This window comes from Haliotis asinina, chromosome 6 (genome assembly GCF_037392515.1).
Source record: "Haliotis asinina isolate JCU_RB_2024 chromosome 6, JCU_Hal_asi_v2, whole genome shotgun sequence".
Lineage (NCBI taxonomy): Eukaryota > Metazoa > Mollusca > Gastropoda > Lepetellida > Haliotidae > Haliotis > Haliotis asinina.
In genome coordinates, this window is record NC_090285.1 from 68669835 (window position 1) to 68695094 (window position 25260).

At 39.8% G+C, this 25260-nt stretch overlaps 1 protein-coding gene across 1 annotated transcript in view; it reads left to right on the forward strand.

The window, feature by feature from the left end:
- The first annotated feature begins 14724 nt into the window (after positions 1 to 14724).
- LOC137286278 (protein still life, isoforms C/SIF type 2-like) overlaps positions 14725 to 25260 on the forward strand; it is a 190808-nt gene continuing 180272 nt past the window's right edge. Inside the window, exons 1-2 of the mRNA XM_067818039.1 lie at positions 14725 to 14935; positions 15179 to 15374. The gene's annotated coding sequence lies outside the window, so the exon portion shown is untranslated. The remainder of the gene's footprint in view (positions 14936 to 15178; positions 15375 to 25260) is intronic.

The following is a 25260-nucleotide window of genomic DNA, read 5'->3' on the forward strand; positions in this document are numbered from 1 at the left end:
ACTGTCATCTTGAGGGGATTTACATCAGTTCTAACAGCTGCCATTAGGATGTCTTCATTACCTACTGTCATCTTGAGGGGATTTAACATCAGTTCTAACAGCTGCCATTAGGTTGTCTTCATTACCTACTGTCATCTTGAGGGGATTTAACATCAGTTCTAACAGCTGCCATTAGGATGTCTTCATTACCTACTGTCATCTTGAGGGGATTTAACATCAGTTCTAACAGCTGCCATTAGGATGTCTTCATTACCTACTGTCATCTTGAGGGGATTTAACATCAGTTCTAACAGCTGCCATTAGGATGTCTTCATTACCTACTGTCATCTTGAGGGGATTTACATCAGTTCTAACAGCTGCCATTAGGATATCTTCATTACCTACTGTCATCTTGAGGGGATTTAACATCAGTTCTAACAGCTGCCATTAGGTTGTCTTCATTACCTACTGTCATCTTGAGGGGATTTAACATCAGTTCTAACAGCTGCCATTAGGTTGTCTTCATTACCTACTGTCATCTTGAGGGGATTTAACATCAGTTCTAACAGCTGCCATTAGGATGTCTTCATTACCTACTGTCATCAAACTGACCATGCTGCAACATTGGCATTCCTTCACCTTCAACTGTCCTGACATCTCATATTATAACAATATATGACAGCCATAGCTGTACTGTAACTTTGTGAAATGGTCTGTTTTGTTTTTATGCCCTGTCTTACATAACAGAGTGATAGATATCATGCCCGTTCCTGAGTCTCTGTTAGTGAGACTTGACCTAAAGACATGCAAATGATGTTTAGTACTCACTTGCCAGTGATGCTTGAACGATTAATAACAAACAATGTTATTCAATAGTTTTGGCTATGGTCTATGGAGGGACATTAAACATAACATGCAAGTGCAGATTTTCCGAAGATGTCCAAAAATTTTTCTGATGGTGACAACAGTATTTTTACTCAGCAAGCAACAGAAGCAATTGTCCCATGTACAGTGTTGTCTCCCAGACTTCTTTTATGTTGCAAGAAGGATAATCTTTGACATAGGCAATGCAACACCATTGTTTCAGAATCTTTATGTTTCATTGGCCTTATCTAGTTTTCATCATTGTTATCTCCTTGATAAAGCACAAATGTGGCAGAAAGGTATGAGTGGAGTGTCATGTTAGAGGTGCAAAGTGATCAGGGAGTTGAGTGATGTCACTCATTTATATATGTTGTGTTGTGTGTTATTAGACAGTTTAAATTTAAAACTGTTTGAACCTAAAGTGGTGCAATTTCAGTGTGTGTGTAAGAAACAGGTGACAGTACGTGAGTCTTAGTCTGTCGTACAGACCCTGAGGTATACATCTCCAAAAAAGCCCACGCGAGTGTAGAAAATGTGGCAAGTCTAGATTTCCTTAGCTTCAGGAAAATGAAGAAAGTCTCAGGGCTCCATTTCATTATATTATTTTTTTTTCACAATGAATGTTTGTTTTTTCAGTAAAATATGTTCATTTCAGAGACTAGCTGTTAGTCTGCTTGAGTCTGTCAGATACCAGTTACCTTACACCTGTTTGTTCTAAATGTATCTAGCTTGCTTTTGTAGTTATGTATTGGGTGCTGACAGAGTGACTGATTCCTGACAGTAACAGATTTGAGCACTGAATGAGTATACCTATTCTCAGGTTTTCACATCTCATAGTCTAAATTTCATCTGATAATTGCCTCAAAAGAGCAGAATCCTACAGTCCGGCTGTTGTCTACCATGATGATACTTCTTGGATCTTAAAACAAGCTGGAATCTTTCGGGATAGCCTTCATCTTCATGGTTTTCAATAGTGGTGAACACACATTTCATCCATAGTAACAAGAATTGCAACAACCTCTGTATCACTTTCAAACAGAGAGAGATTATGACAGTTTTCATCAGATGTCAGAATCTTTTTGACCAGGGAAGCATAGCCCATTTTTGTTTGAGTTATAATGGAATGGAAAGTCTTTCTTGAGAATGTCGAGTGACCTGGCTGAGTAATTCACTGGTTGTTTATCGCCATATTAAGAATTCTCTGGATCATTTCTAATGCTGTTGATGTAGCAGGTCTTCCAGAAAAGGAGAAATCTTTAAGGCTCATTTGAATGCTACTGTCCACCTTGACCAGTAACCCAGTAAATGGCATCCTCCATAAGTGTTGTACTTATATCTGGCCTTTAGTGTGGAGCCTTTTCTCAACAAGGTACTTAATCATTGATCATTCCACACGTTTGTCCATATGTCACAGATCCCTACTTAACTTTCTAACTTGACCCAATGACATTATGTGTGGTTCACAAAGAAATGTCACGATGACACTATTCTGTTTATTGGAGGTATTGCCTTACCTGTCCCATGCACCAAAACGATGTCTGCCTTGAATAACTTAGTCTGTAATTAGAAGAAGTTATCTTTCACTGATGAATCCATTATTCTCGCCAGGTTTTGAAGGTAAGCAAGTTTCATTTTTAGATACTTTTGGTTGGATATTTTAAATATAGGACATGTTTATCAGAGATAACCATTTGTGACAGTTAGCATCCCCTTCACCTCTTCTGCAATCTCAGTCTGAGAACTCAGCTGTTATTCTGAATTATTCATGGTGTCACTTGCCCCTAATTGAATATGTTGACTCATGCTATATTTAGGGAAGTGACAGTCTTCATGAAAGTGTAGTCAAAAAATAAGATATTATGTAAGGGACATTTCAGTAATCAAATCAAATTTGTGTCTCTATCAGGTGAAAATATACACTATTTGTCATGACTGAGATATTAATTGATGCAACAAACTTACAGAGATATATTTGGCATACCTATCAAACCTCCCAATGGGGGTCTACAGATCAGATCTTCAAGACTTTGTGCTTGTCTTCTTCAGGGGAATTAACATAAGTGATCCTAGCTGTCAGAAGCTTAAGGTTGTCTTCCTGACCCACTGTCATCAAACTGACCCAATGTAATATAACTGGAACACCTTCCAGTTGTCATATAACTGAAATACTCTCCCACTGTGATATAACTACTGTCCTACTGTTATAAAACCGAAATACTGTACCAATGTGGTATAACAGAAATACTGTCCTACTGTGATATAACTACTGTCCTATTCTTATATAACTGAAATACTGTGCCAATGTGGTATAATCAAATTACTGGCCCACTGTGGTATAACTGAAATACTCTCCCACTGTGATATAACTACTGTCCTACTGTTATAAAACCGAAATACTGTACCAATGTGGTATAACAGAAATACTGTCCTACTGTGATATAACTACTGTCCTATTCTTATATAACTGAAATACTGTGCCAATGTGGTATAATCAAATTACTGGCCCACTGTGGTATAACTGAAATACTCTCCCACTGTGATATAACTACTGTCCTACTGTTATAAAACCGAAATACTGTACCAATGTGGTATAACAGAAATACTGTCCTACTGTGATATAACTACTGTCCTATTCTTATATAACTGAAATACTGTGCCAATGTGGTATAATCAAATTACTGGCCCACTGTGGTATAACTGAAATACGGGTCCACTGTGATATAACTACTGTCCTACTGTTATAAAACCGAAATACTGTACCAATGTGGTATAACAGAAATACTGTCCTACTATGATGTAACTGAAATGCTGTCCCACTGGAAATACTATCCTACAGTGATATTATTAACTACTTTCCTACGGTTATATAACCGAAATACTGTACCAATGTGGTATAACCAAATTACTGGCCCACTGTGGTATAACTGAAATACAGGCCCACTGTGATATAACTACTGTCCTACTGTTATAAAACCGAAATACTGTACCAATGTGGTATAACAGAAATACTGTCCTACTGTGATATAACTACTGTCCTATTCTTATATAACTGAAATACTGTGCCAATGTGGTATAATCAAATTACTGGCCCACTGTGGTATAACTGAAATACTCTCCCACTGTGATATAACTACTGTCCTACTGTTATAAAACCGAAATACTGTACCAATGTGGTATAACAGAAATACTGTCCTACTGTGATATAACTACTGTCCTATTCTTATATAACTGAAATACTGTGCCAATGTGGTATAATCAAATTACTGGCCCACTGTGGTATAACTGAAATACTCTCCCACTGTGATATAACTACTGTCCTACTGTTATAAAACCGAAATACTGTACCAATGTGGTATAACAGAAATACTGTCCTACTGTGATATAACTACTGTCCTATTCTTATATAACTGAAATACTGTGCCAATGTGGTATAATCAAATTACTGGCCCACTGTGGTATAACTGAAATACGGGTCCACTGTGATATAACTACTGTCCTACTGTTATATAACCGAAATACTGTACCAATGTGGTATAACAGAAATACTGTCCTACTATGATGTAACTGAAATGCTGTCCCACTGGAAATACTATCCTACAGTGATATTATTAACTACTTTCCTACGGTTATATAACCGAAATACTGTACCAATGTGGTATAACCAAATTACTGGCCCACTGTGGTATAACTGAAATACAGGCCCACTGTGATATAACTACTGTCCTACTGTTACATAACCGAAATACTGTACCACTGTGGTATAACTGAAATACTGTCCTACAGTGATATAGCTACTGTCCTACTGTTATATAACCGAAATACTCTACCAATGTGGTATGATCAAATTACTGGCCCACTGTAGTATAGCTGAAATACGGGTCCACTGTGATATAACTACTGTCCTACTGTTATATAACCGAAATAGTGTACCAATGTGGTATAACAGAAATACTGTCCTACTATGATATAACTGAAATGCTGTCCCACTGTTATATAGTGGAAATACTGCCTACAGTGAATAACTACTGTCCTACTGTTATATAACCAAAATGCTGTACCAATGTGGTATAACAGAAATACTGTCCTACAGTGATTTAACTACTGTCCTACTGTTATATAACCAAAATGCTGTACCAATGTGGTATAACAGAAATACTGTCCTACTGTGATATAACCGAAATGCTGTCCCACTGTTATATAGTGGAATTACTGTCCTACTGTGATATAGCTACTATCCTACTGTTACATAACCGAAATACTGTACCAATGTGATATAAACGAATTACTGGCCCACTGTGGTATAACTGAAATACTATCCCTCTGTGATATAACTACTGTCCTACTGCTATATAACCAAAGTACTGTACCAATGTGGTATAACAGAAATACTGTCCTACTATGATATAACTGAAATACTGTCCTACAGTGATATGACTACTGTCCTACTGTAATATAACTGAAATACTGTACCAATGTGGTATAATCAAATTACTGGCCCACTGAAATGTTGTCCCTCGGTGTTATACCTGAAATACTGTTCTACTGTGGTATAACTGAAATGCTGTCTCAGTGTGATATACCTGAAATACTGTTCTACTTAGGTATAACTGAAATACTGTCCCAGTGTGATATACCTGGAATACTCTTCTACTGTGGTACAACAGAAATATAGTTATATCACAGTAGGGCATGGGGAACATAAACATTGAGGGGACATCAACCAAGACATAGGCCCCAAGAGACCAGTTATCTTACCGAATACATCAATGTTGATTTTGGACTGTTTGAAGCATGGGTATTGGATCATACACTTCAGCCAGCCTGTGTGAATCAAATATTCCAAATCATGCACCTTGCTCTTTTTACCACAGATATTGTCCTGATAAAATTCCTTGGGTAATTCCCCTTCTTAAATATTCACAGGGACTACATTTGAACATTTCGTCAAAATTTAATTATTGTAATGCGAGGGAAATCTTTTCGTAGACATCACTAGATTTTCCAGAAGACACAAAAAAAACAAATTTAGAGTTATCCCCCTTCTATCAATTTGCATTTGCAAAACACAGGTAATTTCCATGCATCATGCATGATTCAATGTTATTCGAGGTAATGAAGTACCGAATGAGTTGCCATTGGCAGCAGTGTAAGCGGGGTACATCGGAAATAACAGAAGAGTGCTCAGCCAATCAGAAAACGACATGTATGTATGTGTTAGGAAAGATAAAAGGTATTATTTCTGTTGCAATCTTTGTCAGTTTTAAAGAACACAAGTAAAGATTTATATCCTCCCTACCGAGAACAGTACTGTGTGTGTGTTGACCTTGACAGTAAGGTGATTGCTGCAGGAAATACCTACTGGAATACAGCATGTAATAATGCCTCAGTGGTGATTGATTATCATGAAATATTAGTGTCATTTCCGTTGAAATGTTTCAGTCTAGATTTGCTGGTTGCACATATGCGAAGTTACATGGGGGAACATCCAAAGAAGTGATGTCCTAGTCATTAAATGACAGATATAATTTGAATTTTTGCATTATTGTTTAACAAATTTATGTCCCCTATTTGTAGTTCTCTATATCTATATGGAAACATTATTGAGGCAAAACAATGCTATTCCAACCTTACCCTGTCAAAGGTTAGAAAAACTATTACCCTTGGTTTGAAACTTGAGGCTTGTAAAAGCAGCCTTATTGTTGCCAGCATGACTCCACTGGGTTTAGCTGCTTTGTGTGTTAGGCTTTAGTAAGTGTATAGTTCAAAATGTCATTACATCGTGCAATTAGGAACAAAAACAGATCCCTACTATTCTGCTGAGAGCGGTTGAGGATTGAGCCCATGTAGAAAATCAATTGCTCCTTCCAATATGGGCAGGGTGTGTCAACATGGCTTTTGTGGACACAATGAAATAATCTCCATTCCAGGAAATTTGTTAAGAATTAATTATAGAGGAGTAAATTTGTGTGATGACATGATCTTGGATGAAAAGCTGCTTCTTGCAGTCAACTAATAGTGGCAGGCCTGGAAGGGAAAGGGGAGGGAGATGGCTGATGGTGTTAAGCAGGCTGCTTACTGCACCAAGGAAACAAAGTGCCATACAACATAGAAATTAATTATTCTTCTTGAAAGAATGAGTAGACTTGAAACATACTTGAACGTTTTTCAGTATTATCAGTGAATGAAAACTGGGCTTGGGATTACAGAAAACCAGGTTGGTATTTAGTTAGGACTCATTGGGAGGGGGTGGGTGAGGGTTGGTGGGGTTGGGTGAGGGTTGATGAAGGTGAATGAGGGTTGGGGTGGTGGTGGTGGGGTAATGTAGTTCCAGTGTTTTGTCTGTATCAGTTGAATCACTCAGTGTGTGTTGTAAATATTTAGCGACCTTATCAAAAACAGATTAAAACATGTGGAAATCTGGGCACATGGGGCACAGCACTCACTCATCTCATAGTGCATCTGAGTTTGATACCCACAAGGGTGCAGTGCTGTGCTAAAACAATAGCATCAATTTATTAAGTATATTCTCTTTTAAAACAAAACAACATATGCCTTCATTTAAATGAATATGATTTCCATCACTAATATTGAATGCAGAAATCTAAGCTGTAGTGGAAATGCAATTTGGCAACTATTTGTGGCATACAGCTTAGTCATGGCTGTTTATTGGAATGTAGCAATGAACCAGAAGCAACAAGGGAGGGCTGATTCTCTGCATTTACTGCTGTTTACACATGTTAACAATATTGAATTTCATTAAAAGCCTACCAGCTGTGCTGTGAACCAAAGAAAAATTGATTTTGTGAGCCTAGTGAATCATGTTTGCAGATTTCCGCGTTGTTGTGTATGTTTTGGAGCTTTCAGAAACTTGATCTGGAAAACAATGTAAGTTTTCAATGTTTTATTCTTGTCTTAGGTATGTTAGATAGGTCTGCTAGCAATAGTTGGTGCAATCCTTGGTACAGTGCATACAAGCTGCATGTATGTATGTGTATATAGTAGACACGAAAGTGTGCTTCACCTGCTATTCCAGATATAGCACACTCGCTGGTTACTAAGAGAAGCTATTTGAGTACTGCCTCCATTTCCAGCCTACAGAATTCACAAGAATTGTTATTTCTGAAGATAACATTTGGGGTGGTATTTATAGCAGTTCTAGTAAGTGAGAGTCATGTTTAGGTTATTACATGCTCTTATGAACTGTAAGTACAGTTTATGTATTTGTTATTATTGTTTTGAAGACACATCCTATGCAATACAACAGAGAGAATCTGCCCTTGATTTTGGTAGTGACCAACACTTGCTAACTGCCTACTCACTCACTGACACAACACTTGCTAACTGCCTACTCACTCACTGACACACTTGCTAACTGCCTACTCACTCACTGACACAACACATGCTAACTGCCTACTCACTCACTGACACAACACATGCTAACTGCCTACTCACTCACTGACACAACACATGCTAACTGCCTACTCACTCACTGACACAACACTTGCTAACTGCCTACTCATTGACACAACACTTGCTAACTGCCTACTCACTCACTGACACAACACTTGCTAACTGCCTACTCACTCACTGACACAACACATGCTAACTGCCTACTCACTCATTGACACAACACATGCTAACCACTCACACAATCAGCAAGAAATTCAGCCACTGACTCACTCACTCAAGTATAATATTCACAGTTCCATTTCTGTCTGTTAATTATGTGGCATTCAGCCCTGTGTGTGTGTGTCTGCGTGTGAGCGTGTGCGTGTGTGCACTTGTGTGCGTGCGTGTGTGCGTGTGTGTGCACACACAGAGTTTCTACAGGTGTGTGTTTGTAGACTACTTTTTATTGAGCATTTAAAATTTAGCATTTTGTTGTAAGGACTGTTTTATTGAATCACATATGCTGAATGTTTGGTTTCAACCACCCATAGATTTCTCTCTTGTCAGTACACTGACAATTATCACAAACAGATGTTCACCTCAGTGTCCTCACAGGTGAGAAAAATATTTTGTTCTTTCATCATAAATTAAATATATTTTGTTCAATAATTGCCACACAGAGGTCTCATGTATTCAGCATTTCCCCTCAGGTTTGTGGACTGTACCGACATGGGCCTCTTCAGCTTCTTGATATTACCCAGGTTTGAAATCTGCTACTGGGACTCAGTATACACACATGAACTAAACAATATCATGGTGTCTGGAAATTTGTTTTGGGGTGTTTTGTTGGTTTCACTGACATTGATTTAAGTGTACAGATAGCAATTTCAGACACCTGCCCTGTATTTGCTAAATGCATTGACTAATGGTGTAGTGGTGTCTTTTAAAATTTAATGTATTGGGTGTTGTTTTTTTTAAATTAATTCCAGTGATATTGACATTGGTGAAAGTAATAGGTAGTTCTGCATGTTAATGGGTCTCAGCAATCAGCAGTAGTGGCATCATGTCTTGCAAATATCAGTATGACAATATTGGAACGATATTGGAGTACCTGTCTTTGATGCTTTAGTTAGAACCAGCTATGTATCAGAGATAATGAAGTACATATATTGATGATAGACCTCGATACCTTCCACGTACTGCCTCCACGTAGCTATGTGGTCTGTGAAATCAAAGGGGCCAACTCGATGTTCTGAGTATACAACTGTACTGCTTTTTGTGATGCTACAATTTTGTAGCGTTGGGCATGTTCTATTTTTTGTGTGTCTTGTATCAAGTTAATGCATCTCATCAGCTACAGAGTCTCGTGGTTCTGTTTGTTTCATTCTGCTGATAAAAATTCATACCACGTAATACCATTTATTGAGATTTGTTAGCAGTTACATGCTCTCCAAGCGTAATTGTGGCATGGCTGTTTCCTCGCTGCAGGAATTCAATAAAATATGCATTCTGTTTCACCACTTTCTAGTGCAATGATTTTCTAAATCCGCCCTTATTACTGCAATTATCACAAATGAATGGATTTATTGATCCTGTGATCCCTCCTAACAAAGAGTGATGCAACCATTCCGGAACATATTTTGTGTATTCCATTGTGCATACAGACCATTCTCCTTCTTTCTGGCCACATCCAGCTGCCAACAATCAATACTGACCAGTCATTGGATATAAGGTGAAGCCAATGAATACAAACGCCGGACAGACTGAATGTTGGTCCATTGTTGTGGCATTAACTGTGCAGGCTTTTAGAGGAAGTAGAATAAACGAGATGTGTGCAAGTCTGCGATTTTGGATCACTTTATTCAACAGAGCAGACAAGCAATGTCAAAGGTCAAACACACAGCTGTTCTGTTTCCATTATGCATCCATGCAGGGAATTAAACCAAGTGTTCTGGTTGTTGGAATGCAGAGAGCGGTAGTAAAGACTGAATAAATAACAGTGACCGTTAATGATTGCTGGATAATAATCACTATTGGCAGAGTATCAAGTGACATTCTACAGGAATGCTTCTGTTTCTGCAAATATTGATAGAGTAACGGTAATAATATGCGAAGCTTGGCCAAATGTTACATGGATTTATGGCTATGTTTAGCATTGATCAGACTGTAGCTGAAGTTCTTGCCAAATCTCTTGTGGAGATTAGATTGTATTTTGTCTAAAATGTCAGGGCTGTCTCATGAATCTATTGGAACATTTTATTAAATGTTGAGGAGAAATCATGACACTCATGACATCCTGTGATGATATAAGAAATATTGGTGCCTTGCAACGGTTCTTTGGGAGAAGATGTGCTTAGCAACTAAAATTTTACATGGAGGAAAACTGATAGTGAGGGTTGGGAACTTCCTGAAAATATTGGGGGACAAGGGAAAGAAACTGACATGGTAACCATATTCTTAATAGAACACAAAGTCTATAAGCAGAAAACTACAAACCTGGTGTTGTGACAAAAGTCAGAAGTCGGTGATCTCTCCATTCATTATGTAGTATTTCAGTCACAGTGTAGATGGCAGGTGACAGCAGCTGAAAGGACTATCCATTATGTCTTTGACAGCATTTATTTTTTCAGAAAAAAATATCAATATCACTTTGATAAACCTAAGATGTCTTGAGAGCTAAAGATGAACGTCAAGTATTAGGCCACCATATCATTCTGGCCCTTTCATTGATACAGGAGAAGAAATTTGCAATGCTTGAATCCTTCAGTCACCTACCTGTCATAGTGGATTCATACTCTCCCATATGGCAACGTTTGTAAAAATATGTATATTTTGTATTAATGTGTTTTGGAATTCATTAAGACAGCAATTCCCATAATTGCTCTTTGATCATTTGTGAGGAACTTGATAAAAAAATTCTTTATTTGACAGTGTGAAATTTTTCATAATAAATCTCAGAATATGGCAGTAGAGATACATAGTAAGCCTGTAAGGATTCAATCATTCTATGCCTTGATACTGAGAGGCATGGCAACAGGACACATGTATCCTTCTTTGGCACCTTCAGAGTAAGGATCAATTTTCTATCACCTCACACTTACAGTAAGTGTGAGAAAGCTTCTGTCACAAATGATCAATTTGGACGCAATTCTATCAGGTCTACTTCATGATTTCCATTTGTGATAAGCAGTTTATGAAATGAATGTAAAGCGGATAGTGGGAGTCATTAAACAGGCTGCCAAGCCCAGTCTTATTTTCTCCCACACTGATACTGTTTTCCTGAAACTGATATTGTTTGTGTCTATGAGTAGGGCAATCATGACACGGGCACCACCTACACACTCCCAGTATATTCCTGGTTGACATTTCAGCATCTGCATCTCACTGGGAGTAAAGTGTTTATTTGTGCACAGATAAGATCATACAGCACAGACATTGACCACTCCTTAGCTGCTCATGCACCATTGTGCCACACCATCCTCCAGTATCCAGGGATTTATATCTCCATTCTGTTATCATAAGTACTCAGACGCCCATACATTACCATAGCAGAGTCCAGTTTGAGTGTCATGTAGCTGAGAACCGACATCCAATCAAATTACACCGGACCCATAAAGATCCGGGTTAGGCCTGATCTTCAGCAACCCAGGCTTGTAAAAGGTGATTAGCTGGATCAGGTGGTCAGGCTTGCTGACATGTACGACACGTCATTGTAACCCAAATGCATAGATTGATGCTGCTGATCACTGGATTGTTTGGTCCAAATGCCATTATTTACAGACTGCCACCACATAGCTGGAATATTATTGAGTGCTCTGTAAACCTAGACTCACTCACTCCTGGTATTGGAAGGGTACTGGTACTCCTGGAACTTTAACATCAACATCAAATTACACGATTCTGTGATGACTTCATCTGTGATACTGTGAAATACACTTAGGCTTGGACCGAGGCCCTACATTCTGCATGTAAATCTGTGGTAAATTTGTGAGGAGGGACATTGATTAGTTGTTGATTTGAAGTTGTTTACTTAGAAATTCTGTGCTTGTTAGTGATAAGAGAGTTTGGACTTGTGATTTGACTGTTGAGGCAAGGATATGATGACCACTGTGGTGGGTCCAGGTTGATACAGTGATAGATTGGAGATACAGTACTCTGCATGGCAGAAGATGACCACATGGGACTCTTCAGTCAATGATCTGACTTAGACCTTTCATTCAGCCACTGTCACTCGACCACTCACTCAACAATTCACTCATTCAGTCACTCATATGTTTTTCAGAGTTACAAAAAAGTCAATGTCAGAGACAGCAGGCAATATTTAAAAAGTCCAGAATGATTTGGGAAGTTAGATTGCCTCAGCCTGAAATCAAGCGTTGTGTTTGTGTTTAAATGTCAGTTGAAGTAAGGGGCAGGCCATTTGATAATCAGGTTGGGTCTTCCAGTATTTGGTGGAACTGCTTTAACTTTGTGGAGAAGAAAGCTAACAATTTTCAGAACTGGACAACCCCAAAACAATTTTTTCTTTTTGAAAAAAGGTAGGTATGAAAAAGTACACAAAAAAGTAGTCTGTATGAAGAAAATTCACCTGATGTGTTTCTACAGAAGACATCGTCTTAATCTGTCCCACAGTCCCTGAACTACATTATTTTCCTTACCCTTAGCTCTGCCTGCAGTGCGAAGCCCTACATGAAGCCTGTCTAGATTTCACCAGGTTCTGAATCTCTAGTCTCCAATGGGCTCCTTTTCAATTTGAATGGGTTTATTTGTACAAATCAGAATTATATTCAGAGACTATACGTTAGTCTAACATTTTTTGTGTATGTACTGATAGTGAACACATGACAGATGTCCTTCATTCCATGACCACTGATGTGCAGACAAGCTTGTGCTTCACTGACTCACTCATTCAATAGCAGAAGGGCTCATTACTACTGAAATATACAAGGATATTCCCATCGTACAAGTGTAGACTACAGTAATCAGATACCAGAGACAGCTTGTGATTCATAGCTGGGCGTTTGTCTTACTTCTATAAACAGGGACGTTACTTTGTCCACAGTCAAACTAAAATATTCATATGACCTTTGATACAGCCCCCACACTGCTGTTAAACCTGCATGCATGTGGAAGGTCAAGTGTGCCTGTGTAATTGACTCAGGTAAAACAATCAGCTGGAGATGCAGGTGCTTGGCAAGGTGGACAATGACTGATGTAACCCAGTGATTTGGCACTGTGGAATGTGTAACAATGAACCATCTGACAGCTCAGGATGAGGGTGAGGTTTGAGTTTTCTTGCATGAATCATGCTCTCACAATGCTGAGTTGAAGAATGTATTTTGGGGCTTTGTTGAAAAATGACGCTGGTATGATCTTAACGTTACATATCTTACTGTTGTCATTTTTGTGCCGTGTATAATATTTTTGAGCATTTGTTCAGTTACCTCCACATTGATTCATTTGGCGTTGGGCAGTGGGGTAGGCAAGTGGTTAAAGCATTCACTCATCACATCAAATACCTGGGTTCGATTCCCAACATGGGTCAATGTGTGAACCCTTTTTTTGCAGTCCCGAGCTGTGATATTGCTGGAATATGCTAAAAGTGGTATGAAACTCATTCACTCACTCACTCTTGTCATTTGGTGTGTGGTTGCCACATACCTCAACCCCACCAACACCATCACCAGGTTGAACAACACCCTAGTGTTCTAACTATGAAAAAGGTGGATGGGTAGCCTAGTGGTTAGTGGTGAGCATTTGCTCATCATGCCGAAGACCCGGGTTCAATTCCCCACATGGGTACAATGTGTGAGAACATTTCTGGTGCCCCCAGCTGTTTTATTGCTGGAATATTGCTAAAAGCGACATAAAACCAAATTCACTCACACAAATTATATAAAACCGTCTCACATCCTGTCTTCAAAATCTACATGTTTTTCATTGACTAAATGGTGTCCAGCACCTTACCCTGGTGCCACCTGGTGTTTGACTTGCATGACTCCCTCCCAGACTGATGTGTGGGTTATTCTGCCTGCATCTATTGATTTTCTTGTTCCGGACTTGCAGAGGGTATATTTTCCCTATACTAAAGCTTCCAGAATGGAGTATATATGGCAAGTGCTTGATTGAAGTGACTTTTGTGTTTCACCAGCATATGAAATATCTCAACTCATACACTCTCGACTGATTTCTCAAGACCCTTGAATAATGAATTCTGCAGTTATTTTAATGAGACATTTATACTGTTTGAATATATTAAAAAACATGCCCATATCCTAGATGTTGAATTGTCTTCCTTCCAGTCATAATTTATGAAATATGTTTACAAGTCGATATAGGACTATATAAACTGTACACAAAATGAAGAGCTGACTATACTTATCATTGATAACTGTAATGAAAGAGAAAACAGAAAGGTGCAGTAGTTTAATACCTGACTTGAAGCCTGAGTATATGAGAGAGCCGCATGGGAGGACATTGACCATGTTCTGTAGTTCCTTCACTTGATAGTGAGCAGCAATAAGCCTTACACCGACCGACCGACCAACCAACCGACCGGCATGCAGAGCCAGGAGATACATAGTCCCTCCCTGGTCTAACGCAGCCTCTTCCAGCTTCCAGACCTAGCAGAGTGTTCCCTGCATCGTCAGTAACAGCACTTGATGAGAGGAAGGTTACTGTAGACAAGCAGCCCTACACTGAGGCAAGCAGGACCATGTGTCCATTCCTACTGCCACGCTAACAGCAGCACTGCAGACATTGCCTGTATAATTATATGCGCAAATTTCTGTCAATTACTGTGGTAACGGTGTTGGAGGCTGTGATATATGGTAGTGTTAGAGTACTGAGTAAAGTGGCTGTTGGACACCAGTGAGAGCACCTCACCTGTCCCTGTCACAGCTGCCATGGACCTTCAAATGGGTAATGGTGAAATTTGTATTTTCAGCTAACATCATCGCTGCAGGCCGTACTACAGCAGGCTGGGAGTATTGTTTGAGTTGAGTGATTCTACACAGCCTCTGCCTGCTTCTAGAACAGCCTGTATGGCAGTGTTGTAAGGATTATAATCAGTGAAGGTGTGGATGCATATCTTGTGGATTACCTGGATTCTCTCTGAAGGTGTTACACTGCTTCCTCATCAGGTGAGTGCCTGGCCCATGTTGCTATTTGTTTATCAGCCATTACCAGTGATGCGAGTATGAATATGTTGTGTTGAGGTAGTATGTTGTCTCCGTTGCGGATGGAGGATAGCATGAAGTCTATTTCAGTATCGCTGGTTAAGTGCCACAGACCCTAAATACCAGTTTAATGATGGAAGTTGAAGAAATGTGCTCACTTTTACCACATGGGTATGCAATTAATGAAAGCATAACCTTTCTTGATCCCATTCACATGGATGTGTATATTCATTTTATTCTTTTTTTTTTTCAAATGAAATTTAAAATATGAATTTAAAAAAGTTTTAAATTAGAGCAATTTATACCATATGCTTGTGGATCCAGATATGGGCATGTGAGTTGTGAGTGATATTGATTGCACTATGGTGTTTTCTTCGTGCAATGACTCATGTGATTAGTGCACATATGTTGCATGCATTCATCTGACTATTCAGTGTTAACTTACACAAATGTTTTTTACATTGGAGGTAAATATCAATATATTTTCATTAATTGTGAAAACTGTGTTGAAGCAAATTGAACATCTGTCGGTGTCTGTATGTGCACCGATGGACCCTTGTGTTGAACATAAAATTCACAAATGAAAATATTAAATTATTGCAAATGCTGCTTGTTAAATATTCTTGTACTATTATTTATTTGTTTACACCAGTTATTAATGAAGACAGTTGTTATTATTTTTAATAGATAATTTGAGATCTTAATGTTTGAGGGGTTGATCCATGCAATTTTCATCTGTTATATTTTTTGTTCATTTGAGCTTAATGCCTCACTCACAATATCCCAGCTATAACAGGTTAATTTTTGTGTAAAGGTGTTCGTCAGTCATATGGTTGCTAATCCTTTCTCTTTGTATTAATTAACCCATATAGACCTATAGAATTAGTTAAGCATTATGACTATAGTTAGTCATTTTAATTAGTTGCACTTCACAGTGCAGAGATGCATCTATACATGACACACTACTGCCTTCATCTGATGCTTCTAGGTTCAATGTTTTACCCATGTTTGTGGGTTTAACCACAGTGTTAAATGTTGGAGATCAGCTTCACTTCAGACTCCTGGTGAGTCCGATGCTAAGTTGTCCCTCCATGGTATAACAGGAATATTGATCCAAGCAATAGTAAACCCAGCTCACTCACTCACTCATGAAATCTGCAAAACTGAGCTTCTACAGTCACAGTGAAGAGTCATAACACTAGCAATTTGCTCCCAGACACCTGGGTTGTGTGCTTTTGTATCCAACACAGATTGTATGTTTTCATGTTGATAAACGTTTGATATCTCGTGTCAGTTGTGTCAGAAATGTCAGGTTGTGACAGTAAATATGACGTTCATTTAGGAAATCCATGCCACATTGACAGTGCCAATATGAAAGGATGGGCAGAATTCCAGGGGTGGTGGTTTGGATGATGAAGACTTTTTAAACAAGATATGACTTTCCCGTTAACACCTGCAGCTCATGTCAGGAGGTCTGTGTAAGTTGCAAGATAAATGTTTGTTTTTTCTGGTGTTTGTTTATCCGTCCCTCTCGGCAAGGCACCACTTCTTGTAATGCTGCATATGTAAAAACTGTCCCACCAGCAGTAGTACATAAGGAGGATTAGCAGTAAATGATGCGTACTCAATAAATGATTGAGACATGCATCATAGATGTTTCTTCTGTCACCTGGGAGTCTGTTGTGCTATCTACCAGCTGGGACAGAGGAAATGGTCTTCACAGATTGTATCATGCTACATTTGAACCTTGGTCCTGGGGAAGTTAACACCTTTACCACTTGGCTTTACATGTGAAGTGTTGCAAGCAGACTAACAAATAGTCCCAGAAATAAAACCAGTTTACAAATAGGTATCTTAAGAGTAGAAATAAAATTGAAAAGGAGCCCCAATGCTAAATCCCAGAGCTAAAGTGACGTAGACTTTCCACATCAGTGGAGACTCTACTGTCCAAAAGATGAGTGTCACTCAGCGCTGCCATAGATGAATCATATTGGACCAGCATAACAGATTAGCCAGTTTGTAATGTCCCAATTTAGTGTGTGAAAACAGGACGGGGATCTGTCAGTGTTAATGTGAGGATGACACCATATGATGCTAAATCTGTTGTGTGCTGAACTACGAGGTCATGTGTGATGAACATTTCATAACAGATCTCAGGTCTTATCATGGTGCCGTTTCACACTGCCTTTTCTCCTCTTTCCTCTTCTACACATGGTGACGTAGTCTAGTGGTTAAAGCATTCAGTCGTCACGCCGAAGATCCGGGTTTGAATCCTGACATGGGTAGAATGTGTGAAGCCCATTTTTCTCATCCCTGGCAGTGATATATTGGAATAGTGGAATATTGCTAAAAGTGGTGTAAAACCATACTCACTCTCTCACTCCTCCACACATAATCCCACCCATCGTCTTCATATTTCTGTAATACTGACAGAGCCACTCACTCACTCACTCACTCACTCACTAACTCTCTCAGTCTCTCACTCACTCACTCAGGCACAGCATGACCTCTGTCTCCACCCAGACGTAATGGTGACAGTTTCCCCTCACTAGTTCTGTCTACAGTTCATTCACATGTGATATATTAGCTAGGTAAACCCACTAATTCAGTATATGATCAGCACTGAGGCAACATGCCCGTCCTCAAACAATGGCCATGTCAGGAGTTATTGTTTTGTGAGACTGTCGTCACCTCTCTACAGGGCTAGATGTAACCTGTATACACAGAGGGACTGAATTACTTACACTTTTGCTAACAGTACCTGATTGGCATAATGAGGCTCCATATACAGGGTTAATTGACTATATGATTATGTATATGAGCTTTGAAGTCTGTACACCATTAGCTTAATTACTGGCAGTAGTTCTGTCAACACTTAATTGATATATTGGTGCTGGAAGCCCTATAGATTTGATTAGGTAATGAATAGGTTGATATGTTAGACCCAACCTGTCAGTATTACCCTATTAGTAAGATGGACACGGAGGTGATTAACCTAATCAATGAAGGTCACGTCCGAGGTCACTGGCCACATGCAAGGGCAGATCATAGCTACTCAAGTTTTGTCTTCAAGCTTCCCAGGTTGGTCTGAATGACATCCTCCATCCTCCATCATCCATGTGTTGTTGTCACTAGGGAGTCTGTACCTGCACAGGATACAAATTATAGTCATGTTGTGATACTTTGGAAAAATATCAAACCTCAACCCCCAACCCTACCTTTACCCCAATCCAAATCCCAACCTTAAATTCAAATCTTGTCCGGGGTGTTCGTAACCTCAGCTGATCACAACTGTCTTTCCTTTTCCCTGTCAAAACCTGATTCATCTGAACCCCAACCACCAGCTCTAATCCTAATCCCATACTCAACCAAAACTGTATCTGTATCCACATCTGTATCCACATCTGTATCCACATCTGTATCCACATCTGCATCCACATCTGTATCCACAACTGCATCCACATCTGTATCCACATCTGCATCCACATCTGCATCCACATCTGTATCCACATCTGCATCCACATCTGCATCCACATCTGATTCCACATCTGTATCCACATCTGCATCCACATCTGTATCCACATCTGCATCCACATCTGTATCCACATCTGCATCCACATCTGTATCCACATCTGTATCCACATCTGCATCCACATCTGCATCCACATCTGCATCCACATCTGCATCCACATCTGCATCCACATCTGCATCCACATCTGTATCCACATCTGCATCCACATCTGCATCCACATCTGTATCCACATCTGTATCCACAACTGCAACTGCAACCCCTGTTCCTATCTCAATCTGATCCTCAACCTGAATCCCAACATCCCAGCTCTAGACTAAGGCTTAGTCTCTGAATAAATATAATTTTGATAGTAACAAACTAACCCGTCTTAATTGAAAAAGATACCCATGGAAACCAGAGATTCAGCCTGAACCCAAGGAAATCTAGACTTGCTTCATTTAAGGCTTTAGCACTGCTGAGAAGGGCTGGCATGGAACTGGTTCAGGGACTGTGAGACAGACTGTCCCAACCCCTACACCCATCCCTGATCCTGAGCCCAGGCCCAAGCTCAGTCCTTACCTAAACCCATCGTCCTATTTGTATCCCAACCCTAATCCCACTCTCATCTTCACTTTCACTCCCAGCATCACACCACACATAATAAGCCATGGACCAGATACTGCTGAGATAGGCATACTATAAGCCAAATGCCTGATCTCTGAGTATATATATAAGTTTGATGATAACAAACAAACCCATTTAAATTGAAAAGGAGCCTCAGGGAGACCAGAGATTTAGAGCCTGGTGAAATCTAGACTTGCTTCATTTAGGGCTTTAGCATTGCAGTGAGGGCAAGGCATTTGGGAAAATATTGTGTCATAGGGACTGAGACAGACTAGCATGCTAACTACAACCATCCATGGACCTGCACTGGGGAGCCACCCAAAGCCTGCTCCACCTTGCTGCTATGCTGAATACTGTGTAACATCTTACGCACTAGTTTACCTCACTCTGGTAGCACTAATCAGTGTTGTGTAATATCAAATATCAGTTTATGAGTTATGTTTACATTTGGTAATATTTAACTAACTACAGCTGGTGTACATCATTTGAGTTCATAATATTTTTAGAACATATATTTATTATATAACATGGGGATGAAACAAGTGTTCTGTTATGGTCCACGAAACAAACTGGGCCAAGGGGGCATATAGTTTTGAGATCAGTGGACTCTGTTCATTTCATGTTTGTAATATTAGATCTTTTTATAGGCAGCCTGTTTTGTTTTGTTTTTTTTGGCCTAAAGTTGAAACTTTGGTGTATTTTAACTGTGTCCTTCAAATGTATCTTAACTGTGTCTTTTAAATGTACTCCTCCTATGGAGAACACTGACCCACCATGTCATCCATTGTCTACAACTACCCTCTGGCCATGTTCATTCACCATCTCTTGCCTGCTGTCATCCATTGTCTACAACTACCCTCTGGCCGTGTTCATTCACCATCTCTTGCCTACTGTCATCCATTGTCTACAAATACCCTCTGACCGTGTACATTCACCATCTCTTGCCTACTGTCATCCATTGTCTACAACTACCCTCTGACCGTGTTCATTCACCATCTCTTGCCTGCTGTCATCCATTGCCTACAACTACCCTCTGGCCGTGTTCATTCACCATCTCTTGCCTACTGTCATCCATTGTCTACAACTACCCTCTGGCCGTGTTCATTCACCATCTCTTGCCTGCTGTCATCCATTGTCTACAACTACCCTCTGACCGTGTTCATTCACCATCTCTTGCCTACTGTCATCCATTGTCTACAACTACCCTCTGGCTGTGTTCATTCACCATCTCTTGCCTGCTGTCATCCATTGTCTACAACTACCCTCTGACTGTGTTCATTCACCATCTCTTGCCTCCTGTCATCCATTGTCTACAACTACCCTCTGGCCGTGTTCATTCACCATCTCTTGCCTGCTGTCATCCATTGTCTACAACTACCCTCTGACCGTGTTCATTCACCATCTCTTGCCTGCTGTCATCCATTGTCTACAACTACCCTCTGACCGTGTTCATTCACCATCTCTTGCCTGCTGTCATCCATTGTCTACAACTACCCTCTGGCCGTGTTCATTCACCATCTCTTGCCTGCTGTCATCCATTGTCTACAACTACCCTCTGGCCGTCTACAACTACCCTCTGGCCGTGTTCATTCACCATCTCTTGCCTGCTGTCATCCATTGTCTACAACTACCCTCTGGCCGTGTTCATTCACCATCTCTTGCCTGCTGTCATCCATTGTCTACAACTACCCTCTGACCGTGTTCATTCACCATCTCTTGCCTGCTGTCATCCATTGTCTACAACTACCCTCTGACCGTGTTCATTCACCATCTCTTGCCTGCTGTCATCCATTGTCTACAACTACCCTCTGGCCGTGTTCATTCACCATCTCTTGCCTACTGTCATCCATTGTCTACAACTACCCTCTGGCCGTGTTCATTCACCATCTCTTGCCTACTGTCATCCATTGTCTACAACTACCCTCTGGCCATGTTCATTCACCATCTCTTGCCTGCTGTCATCCATTGTCTACAACTACCCTCTGGCCGTGTTCATTCACCATCTCTTGCCTGCTGTCATCCGTTGTCTACAACTATCCTCTGGCCATGTTCATTCATCACCTCTTGCTTACTGTTGTCCATTGTCTACAACTACCCTCTGGCCATGTTCATTCATCACCTCTTGCTTACTGTTGTCCAATGCCTGCAACCACCTTTAAACAGTATGATATATTTTGCAAAATATAGTCTAGACCAGTTAACTGAAGTAAGTGGTTACAATTACACTAGTGAGTCTAAACTTTCGATGGGTAGTGTGTATAACATTGCTTTTGATATATAAAATTGTTTCTTACATATAACATTGATTTTCACATAAAGAGTTCTGCATGCATGTTTTTGTCAAAACGCAATTTTACAAGTCTGTGAAATGATAAGTCAGAATCCACAGGAGAGAGAGACTGCACAAGAGACTACAATAATCATAACAGCGTTAACAGCCAACCCTGATAGTATTCAGACAGAATGGGTTAGAGGTCTGTGTCCAGGAGTAGTGCGATTCAGCCATGTTGCATTCTCCATGGAATAACTGTTTGCCAGCAGGTGAGGGTCTGTGTCCAGGAGTATCGTATTTCAGCCATGTTGTATTCTCCATGGAATACCTGTTTTACAGCACATGAGGGACTGTGTCTAGGAGTAGAGTATTTCAGCCATGTTGTATCATGCTGCTCCATGGAATAACTGTTTGCCAGCAGGTGAGGGTCTGTGTCCAGGAGTATCGTATTTCAGCCATGTTGTATTCTCCATGGAATAACTGTTTTACAGCACATGAGGGACTGTGTCTAGGAGTAGAGTATTTCAGCCATGTTGTATGCTCCATGGAATAACTGTTTGCCAGCAGGTGAGGGTCTGTGTCCAGGAGTATCGTATTTCAGCCATGTTGTATTCTCCATGGAATAACTGTTTGCCAGCAGGTGAGGGTCTGTGTCCAGGAGTATCGTATTTCAGCCATGTTGTATTCTCCATGGAATAACTGTTTTACAGCACATGAGGATCTGTGTCCAGGAGAAGAGTATTTCAGCCATGTTGTATTCTCCATGGAATACCTGTTTTACAGCACATGAGGGCCTGTGTCCAGGAGAAGAGTATTTTGTCTTGTTGATGAGTATTTCAGCTATATTGTATTGTGCATGGAATAACCGTTTTACAAGAGGATTATTTTAGCAGCACTTTAGCTATTTCCTTGCCAGTAATAGAGCCTGTTTATTTGATAGCATCAAACTGAAGATATATTGTTACTCTCTCTGAGTGTAGTGTAGCAGGGTATAGTATTGTTTAGTTTAGTTATTTTAGCTAATGATTTCATTATTAAGCAGTACATTACAGATATATCTTTTATTACAATCACACATGGAGGTGCAGTAGACTTCATCAAGTCCTAAGATGTCAGAGTTAGGAAGAATGTTGTGTTTTATTGGATACTGGTTTAAGTAAAAAGAAAACTCAGCTGTCTGAGAGGTGGTTGACATTATCATATCAAACCTTTTCCTGTGGAATTTATTCAGTTGTTTGTCAAGCTGAACAAATCTGTTTCACTAATAGTTCTTTGATTTGACTGATATTACTTGGTGGTAGTGAAAGCAAGACCTCACCAAGGATGCTTTACATCATAGCAGATTTATTTTAAACAATGACGTCGGTCTTTCATGACGTAACTCAAAAAGTGTACTTTATGGCAGGATAATGTACATGCAGTGCCTTTCATTTTTTTTCAAAGCATCTTAGGATAATACATCTGTGTTTTCCTTGCAGTGATGTCAGTATTGAACGTCATTGCAGGATTGTAGGATTCTTGTTAGATGAATAGTTTCTGTAGCAGTTGTAGTACCTGTAGCTGATGTAGTTGCCCTTGCAGCCATGGTAGTTGCTATAGTTGCTACAGCTGCTGTGCCGATAGTTACTCTGTAGTTGCCGCAGTTATTGTTCTTGTAGTTGCTACAAAGTTCATGTAGTTTTATCTGTGATAGGTAGAAATGTAATTAGTAGTGATGTAGCTGCCCTGGTTGTAGTTGCTAGAGTTGCCATAGTTGCAGACAAAGTTTCTGTGGCTGTAGCAGAGCAGAAGGTAGATATGTAATTAGTAATGATGTAGCTGCTCTGGTTGTAGTTGCTACAGTTGCCATAGTTGCAGACAAAGTTCCTGTGGCTGTAGCAGAGCAGAAGGTAATATGTAATGGTAATGCTGCCCACATGCTGCTGAAATAAAATGCAATATGTCTACCTCCATTTCTAACTACGTAAAATTTACGACAGGTTAAACCATCATCGCCAACCACTTGGGTTAGAAGTAGATCTACTACCGATTGCATTAAATATAGCCTTTTAACTCACACTGTATGAAAACAGACAAATTGCCTCATTAGGCATCATACATGCCAATCACTCCGAGATGAAAGTTGCTCCTGGCTGGCTGTGGGTGGTCACAGGTTGTAGTGCACGTAGTGGAACAGATTCCTGGTGCTGCCAAGGTAAATACCTGTACAACTCAAGACAAGCTGTGCAGGCAGTGTCCGTATACAGACTGTAGTCAAATATAATCACCATTCAAGGAGGAAGTAATTTTACTGATGCCAGAAATTGTTAGTGTAGAACATGAAGGGAAATTCTTCATCAAAGAATGTACCCATATTTGTTAGCGATGAAATAGGCAATATTTGTTTTACTTTAACAGAAATATCACATTTCATGTTTTTAACACTTGAAAAGTCTTTTAAGGGCATATAAGGAGTATTTTTATGTACATAATGAAGGGCATTTTTCGATTTTTCACGGACTTTAAGCTGATGGGTGAATGTTGATGGTGTTACTGTGATACTGCAAGACTGCTGATACTTTACTTGATGTAGTTGGTGACATACAGATTTGTCTGACACTTGTGAATATATATATATGTAGAATCTCAGAACAGATTTCAGTAATTCCTAACAACTAGGTAATGATTATGTCTGTGTTTCCATGAATCCAACATTTTTGTCCTCATCATCACCATCACTGTCCTTCAGTGAAACCAACATAGTTAGAGGACATTGTGCAGGGATATTCCCATAATGAAGGCTGTTCCTGCTGTAGGCAGTTTCACTCACCTTCAGAGTAAGCCCATAGAATAACTACTTCCGCAAAACTTTCCAAAGCCAATTTCCTTAATTCTGTTGAAGGCCTGGCTTAGATCCGATTTTTCCACAGGGTGGGTGCTGATCAGAGTAATTATTATCTTGTCTTTGTCTGGGAAGAAGGTTTATTCTGTCCTCTTGCGCTGACTGGGAATGAGTTCATCCAATACAGTCTTGGCAATATTTAACAGACCTGGTCAGGTAGAGGTGGTGCTGGGCTCTCCAATCACCATGTAACTTTGCTAGGGGAATAATGCCTGGTTCATGTAGACTGCAGTAGACTTGGTGTCACAGTGATGAGGTGGGCACACAATCAGAGGAGAGTTTAGTCCATGAAATTGCCATCTTCCTTTAGGAATCATGGGTTAATTAAGTTTGATTATTTCAAGGCAGGAATTCTCTCAGAAAAGGTTGAAATGGTGGAACAGAAATGGTTCGTCTACACACATTTAATTGTATGTTGATGTTGCATGTTTCATTCAAGTGCTTTCAGTGTTTGAGAACATAATTGTAGTTTTTAGCTTATCAAGTGAAAAATCAAAGGGTTTTTGTCATGGCATGTCTTCAGTTCATCTGCTGTCTGTTTCTGACTCAGCTGGCTGACTGG